The 7,590-nt window shown below is 27.4% G+C and overlaps 1 protein-coding gene and 2 non-coding genes across 3 annotated transcripts in view; 2 read left to right on the top strand and 1 right to left on the bottom strand.

Moving 5' to 3' along the window:
* Positions 1–7,590, bottom strand: part of LOC124419001 (tyramine beta-hydroxylase-like) — a 55,023-nt gene that overhangs the window by 16,181 nt on the left and 31,252 nt on the right. The gene's annotated exons all lie outside the window — the stretch shown is intronic.
* Trnar-ucg lies at positions 2,782–2,854 on the top strand. The gene has a single exon. It is a non-coding gene; the product is annotated as a tRNA-Arg (tRNA).
* Positions 3,139–3,211, top strand: Trnar-ucg. The gene has a single exon. It is a non-coding gene; the product is annotated as a tRNA-Arg (tRNA).

The following is a 7,590-nucleotide window of genomic DNA, read 5'->3' as shown; positions in this document are numbered from 1 at the left end:
CTATAGACTAGACTATAGACTAGACTATAGACTAGACTATAGACTAGACTATAGACTAGACTATAGACTAGACTATAGACTAGACTATAGACTAGACTATAGGCGAGATTATGGACAAGACTTTAACTAAAATTAAAATTCCTTAATGAAAACTTTTCTTCTCAGTGCTCAATTAGCGCATCTAAATAAACTTTTCAAAGCCATAAATGCTTATGCCACCATACAGATTTGTGTAAATGGAAAAACTTTTATTGGCAGTTACGAGAAAAAATACAATATTTTTTCTAATGGCTGACAACAAAACATAAAAATAAACTTTGTTTAACTAACTAAATTTTCAACCAACCATAATTGTCAAGCCACTTTCAAAGTGACTGATATGTTTTGATAGTTCAAATTGGATTTGGGAATTTTTTTTTTTTTGATGTTTTGTACTTTGAGTACTATCACAAAAAGAAGCAATGACAATAACAACTACAATTTCTATATAAATATTTTTGTTAAATATTTTTTCTCTTTTTTTTGTTTGAGTATAACAAAAAAGGATTTTTTTTGTACAGAGATACTTAACCATTTGACCTTATTTTATTGGTGAATGAATATAAATTGTATTTTAGAATTGTGTATTTTTGATTGCGCAGTATAAAATTGCATTTTTTTAATCCTTTGAAATGTACTCAAGCTTAATTTTAAAGTTTTCGTATTAATTTAAAACAGAAGGAAAAAAAATTTAAAACAAGTTTTTTAATGTTGGTATAGTTAAAGGCAAAAGTTAATGAACATTAATTATTTTTCATTTTGCTAAGGATTACTTGCTTGTAAGGTAGAATATAGGAGGAGGACGAGTTTCTTATGTAAATAATTATATTTATTTCTTCGTTTACTTTTTTGTTTCACTGTATGTGTTATCGTAAATGTTCATGTGTTATTTTAAATAAAAAAAGTTTTGTTTTAATAAAACCCATTATATAAGTATTTAATAATTCTCAAAGCTAAAGTTTACATATTTATGTACAAGTGCATAGTTAATTGATTTATTTGTTGCATTTGCGATTTTGTATAGATGCACTTCAGATCAAAGGTCTAGGTCAATAAGCATTTTCAAAGAAACAACTTTATATTTTTATTATCAAAAGAAAACTGGCTTATGATTTTTGTTAACAATTTCCCTTTAACTCGCAGTTTAGAAAATAAAGTCAGAGATCGTTACCGAAGAGAAAAAATTTTATAGAGAAACTTATGTTTACTAGCGAGAGAGAAACCCTGAAACAGTGAGAGTATATTTTAAGGAAATCTTGTGCTCGCTAAAAAGACAGAGACAGAAAATCTTGGGTCTACTAGAGATTGAGAGACAATTAGCAATTGCCAATTGGTATAATAAAGTGTGATAAATTTACCGGTAAGAGAGATTTCTTTATAGAATCTTGTGATTGCCAGGGAGAGAGAAAACCTTGAAACAATGGGATAATTTTTTTTGAGAGAAAATCTTGGACATTCCACAAAGTGAGAGACAATTAGCAATTGGGATAATGAAGTGAGAGAATTTTATTGGTAAGAGAGATTTATACAGAGAATCTTGTGCTTGCTAGCGAGAGAGAGAAACCCTTTAAACAATGAGATCCTTTTTTTTTTTTGAGAAAATCTTGTGCTCGCCAGAAAGGCGGAGAAATTCACTATCTTGATCTACATTGTTCTTGATCTTGCCAAAGATTGAGAGACAAATTTATATATAATATCATCAGAGAGAGAGAGAGAGAGAGAGAGAGTAAAAATCTTGAGTTTGTGAAAATCTTGAGTTTGAAAACAGTTATTTTTATAAAAAAATTTGATCTGACAGAGATTTCTATATAAAGTATGGAACTCACCAGAAAAAGATTTCTATACAAAATTTTGAGCACCCAGAGAGAAATATTTCTATATAAAATCTTAAGTTCGCAGAAAGAGATTTTAATAAAAAAAGGCTTTAGATAGATTTTTATTGAAAATCTTGACCTCACGAAGAAAGATTCCTGTTTAAAATCTTGAGCTCGTAGAGATAGATATTTATAAAAAATCTAGAGCTAGCCAGCAAGTGAGATAGTTTGTAAGAGAAAATCTTGACAGACCGAAAAATTCCTATTGAAAATTTGGGATTTGCCAACAAATCCCAATATCTTTAGCTTTCAAAGAGAGATCCTGTAGAAAATCTTGATCTCGGAGCAAGAGATATTTATGAAAATCTAGAGCTATCTAGTGAGTGGGATTGATTTTAAAAGAAAATCTTGAAATATTGAAGCGAGAAAGATTCCTATTAAAAATTTAGGATTCGACAAGAGAGAATGTAATTTCCTTTTAATTTATTGCAATAAAAAACAAACTCAAATCAAGTTTCCATAATTCCATTTCTAACTTTTTAAAATTAAATTTAAATTAATTTTCATTAAAAAAAACACAAAAAACTGTGACCAAAAAAATACTTCCATTGAAAAATCATTTTATTAGTAAAATCTCAACAAAACATGTTTTCTTATTGCTCAACTATTTTTCTTTATAAAGCAGTAGTTTTTCCTGGTTTTTCTAACTTGGTTTTTATATTTTCATGTTTTAAGTTTTTTAGATTTTTTTTACATTCATTCATTTAAGTTTGCAATATTGTAAAACTCTTGGTGTATCTAAAAAGGATATGTTTGTGTGTCCTTTTTTCTTTCTTTGTATAAAGCAGACATTTTGTGATATTTTCTAGTGTTTCTATTTGTGTGGCAAACGGTTTTTGTGTGCAATTTATTTACGTGTCATCAAGAAGACCGTGTGGCCTAATGGATAAGGCGTCGGACTTCGGATCCGACGATTGCAGGTTCGAGTCCTGTCACGGTCGAAAGAAGATTTGTTTTTTTTTATTTTTTTTTTTTAATTGAAATTATAATAATTTTGTTTTCAAAATGGAACATAAAATATAGGGAAATAATTATTTAATAAAGGATTTTATTAAAAATAATAAAGGATTTTATTAAATTCTTGGTTGGTTTTTTATAGAAAATCTTGTGCTTATGAGTATGAGAAAGATTTTCTTAAAGAAAATCTTGAGTTAGCAGCAGAGAGAGTTCTTTTTATATAGTTAATCTGCAGATAGCGAGAAATTTGTTTGTGCGACGTCAGGAAGACCGTGTGGCCTAATGGATAAGGCGTCGGACTTCGAATCCGACGATTGCAGGTTCGAGTCCTGTCACGGTCGAAGGTGGATATTGTTTTTAATTCGTTTATATATGTTTTCATTGAAATTAAGGCAACTAATAGGTTATGAAGGATGTCATTGAGGTTTTAACTAGAACACAGAGAGTTTTTTAAATCTTGAATCTTAATGAACGACAGAAACTTTTGGTTATAGAAAATCTTAAGCTACCGAAGAAGAGAGAAAGATAGATTCTATATTCTCAATAAAAATTTTGTGAGAGAGACATTTTCTATAGAAAATCTAGCTAATGAGAAAAAGATTTTTTTTTGCGCTGAAAAACTGTAAAAAAAATATTATTTCTTGAAAATCTAGTGGGTTTCTTATAGAAAAATAAAAGGTTACAAGAGAGAGAGGGATGTTTCCTTAGAGTAAAACTAGAGCTCAAAGCAGAGAGATTTTCTTATGAAAACTCTGGAGTTTACGAACGAGATACACTTGATTTGATTTTCAGTCTGCAGCTAAAAAGAAGGTATATTTTTCTAACGAGAAAATCACAGAGTAACTTTTTTATATAAAGAAAGAGAAAGACATTTCTTTTATAGAAAAGAGAAATTTAATAGAAAAGCTTGGGGTAGCGAAAGACAGATTTTCTCACATACAATTTTGATTGAGAGAGCGAGAGATATCTTAAGCTAGCAAGTTAACGAGAGATTTTCTAATACAAAACAATGAGCTAGAAAGTAAGCAAGAGATTTCCTCATAAAAACCTTACGCTAGCAAGTGAACGAGACATTTATTTACAGAAAACCTTAGCTAGTGGGTTAGCGAAAAATATTCTTCAACTAACAACCAAGACATAGAATTTTTTAGAAAAAGACAGATAAATATACTATCTTGATCTATTTTGTTCTTGATCTTGTCAAAGAGTGAGAAACAAATTTCTATATAATATAATCAGCGAGAAAGAGAGTGATTTCTATAGAAAATCCTTAGCTAGTGGGTTAGCGGGAAATTTTCTTCAACTAACAACCAAGACATAGAATTTTTTAGAAAAAGGCAGAGAAATATACTATCTTGATCTATCTTGTTCTTGATCTTGTCAAAGAGTGAGAAACAAATTTTTATATAATATAATCAGAGAGAAAGAGAGTGATTTCTATAGAAAATCCTGAGTTTACAAACAGTTATTTCTTTAGAAAATGTTGATCTTACAGAGAGATTTTTATATAAAGTCTGGAGCTCACCAGAGAAAGATTCGTATAGAAAATCTTGAGCTCCCAGGGAGAAAGATTTCTATAGACATTATTTCTAATAAAAAATCTTAAGCTAGCAAGTTAACGATAGATTTTCTAATACAAAACCGTGAGCTAGAAAGTAAGCGAGAGATTTCCTTATAAAAAGAACCTCAAGCTAGCAAGTAAACGAGAGATTTATTTACAGAAAACCTTGAGTTAGTGAGCAAGAAATTTTCTTCAACTAACAAGCAAGAGAGAGATTTTTTTAGAAAATTTAGCTAGAAAGAGAGAATCTTGTGATAGTGAACTGGATATAGTTTCTCTTAAAGAAAAGTTGAGGCGGCATGCGTGAGATATAGAAAATAGATAGAAAAGATGAGCAAGCGGGTGAGAAGGTGAAAATCCTAATCAAGCTATTTTTTATGATAAAACACTCATCATATTTATTGTTCGTTAAAGCCCACTCTTGCTGTAAAAGATAATTTAATGGTTTCCAACCTTATTTTTTAAAACATATAAATATAAAACAATTTTGAATTCATTTTTATTTACTAATATTTAATTCATTGTTATTATTTCATACTCATTGTTTTAATTTTCTGTTTTAAAATCCTAGTGACTCCTTTACCTATAAAAATCCCCAATAAAATGTGGCCTCTTTTGTAAATGAAGAAATTTGTGGAAAAACAAATAATTCGTTAGAAATTTTTATATTTATTTTAACCTTTTTTTTCAGCAATTGTTTATTTTGTCTTGTATTGTTGTTGTAATTTTCCTTCTACCAATTTTATCATTCTTTGGAAAAAGCATCAGTTTAATTTGTTGTCTTTTTGTTGTCACAACAAATGAGGAAAGGAAAACAAAAGTATTCTAGGAAAAAAATATAAAAAACAAAAATACTAAAAACAAAATGAAAATCCCTTCTGGCAATTAACTCCTTCTAAGAAAATTTTATAAAACGTTTCGGTTTTTTACTCAAGCCTTCTGGTGTTGTTAAGAACTCATAACAATTGACACTTCTAGAGGGTTAGGAGAGGTCTGTTGGAAAATGAAAAATAAAATTGGTATTGTTTTTTTTTTGTCTTAAACATTTCGACATTTTAAAACAACAAGATGAAACGAATTTCAAAACATTGTTATGTAGAGAAGTGAACAAAAAGATAGATAAAATGTTTTCGCTTTTAGCTAAGTCTTAGTAGATTTTAATTTTTTGGTTTTTAAAAGATAACTGCCTTATTCGCAAATATTTAGCAAAGGTTTATTAAACAAATTTTCATACAAAATCTGTTCTAAAAACCTTTGATTAATGTTAACGAAAAGATAATAAAAGATTTTCTTAAATCGTATAAAATGTCATTTAAAAAAATTTTCTATTTTAAAGTTTATTTTAAACTATAAACTTTATAGCTTTATTATACAATAACTTCCTTGAAATAAATAAAACTTCAATAAAATACTGAACATTTCCCTAACAACAAAAAATACCTTCAATCATTCAACCAATACTAAATTGTTAAAATTGTTCCATTTACAACAACTATATCCTCGAAACAGTGTGTGTAAATGTGTTTATGGCTAATTGGTTGTTAAACCCCATTTATTTTACAAAAAGGATTGTATTTATTTTTTTCTTTTTCTCTTATTTATATATACTTTTTTCATACATTGTTTGCTGCCGTTAATGTTGTTATATATATATAAAGTTGTTTAGGTCAAAACTAAATTGTTAGAAAAATTAAGTTGAAATAAAGTGAAAATTTAATCATATAGAAGAGAAATAAAAAAGTGTGTTAACACTGTTTCTATAGTAGGCTTGTTTGTAGAAAGTAACCCTTTATGTTATGTTGTTAAGAGAAGCCTGTTTAAACAAACATGAACTTAAACATACAAATAACACTTATAGGATAAATGTATTTTACGTATGTGTTATGATAACAAACTTATACTAACAGATAAACTTACAAACACATTTAAACGATTGCAAAATATTTCAACATACTGTAAATGTATGTATGTATGTATGTATGTATGTATGTATGTATGTATGTATGTATGTATGTATGTATGTATGTATGTATGTATGTATGTATGTATGTATGTATGTATGTATGTATGTATGTATGTATGTATGTATGTATGTATGTACGTGTGGCGAAAATATGTCTGCGTTTAAATGGATTTATATTTATATACATACATAAAAAAACTGTAAATATATATCTCGGTTTGTGATTATATTAGGGTAGTTTATCCAGACAATTTTAGGAAAATTATATTTTTAGAAACAAATTTATAAATATTCTCTTTAGAGAGAAAATTTGCAAAAAAATTTATCGATAAATTTTGTTCTTTTTTTAATTTAAAAAGATTTTTCTTTCTAGAGAAAAGTTTTCACTTTATACAATTAGTCTTTCTAAAGAAAATATTCATAGAAAGAGGTTTTTAAGAAAATTTCTTAGATAAATACGTTAAGAGAACATTTTCATTTTCAAGACAAACTGCAATCCACAATTTTAGGGAATATTTAAAAGTATTCTTTTAAGAAAAGTATTTTGCATCAATTAATTTTGAGGAAATAATTTATATAAATATTTTATTGGAACATTTGAAGAAGTGATTTCTAACAAAATGAGAACATTTCCAACAAATTTTTTTTAGAAAAAGAAAACTATCTATAAGAGAAAAGTGTCAATTATTTAGTTATTAAAGTGTCAATTATTTAGTTATTAAGTTAATAAGTTTGTAAGTTACTAAGATAGTAAGTTAGTAAGTTAGTAAGTTAGTAAGTTAGTAAGTTAGTAAGTTAGTAAGTTAGTAAGTTAGTAAGTTAGTAAGTTAGTAAGTTAGTAAGTTAGTAAGTTAGTAAGTTAGTAAGTTAGTAAGTTAGTAAGTTAGTAAGTTAGTAAGTTAGTAAGTTAGTAAGTTAGTAAGTTAGTAAGTTAGTAAGTTAGTAAGTTAGTAAGTTAGTAAGTTAGTAAGTTAGTAAGTTAGTAAGTTAGTAAGTTAGTAAGTTAGTAAGTTAGTAAGTTAGTAATTAGTAAGTTAGTAAGTTAGTGAGTTATTAAGTTAGTAAGTTAGTAAGTCAGTAAGTTAGTAAGTTAGTAAGTTAGTAAGTTAGTAAGTTAGTTAGTTAGTTTGTTAGTTTGTTAGTTTGTTAGTTTGTTAGTTTGTTAGTTTGTTAGTTTGTTAGTTTGTTAGTTTGTT

The sequence above is a fragment of the Lucilia cuprina genome, chromosome 3, assembly GCF_022045245.1.
Source record: "Lucilia cuprina isolate Lc7/37 chromosome 3, ASM2204524v1, whole genome shotgun sequence".
In the NCBI taxonomy this organism is placed as follows: domain Eukaryota; kingdom Metazoa; phylum Arthropoda; class Insecta; order Diptera; family Calliphoridae; genus Lucilia; species Lucilia cuprina.
This window is presented reverse-complemented; position numbering and strand designations above follow the sequence as displayed.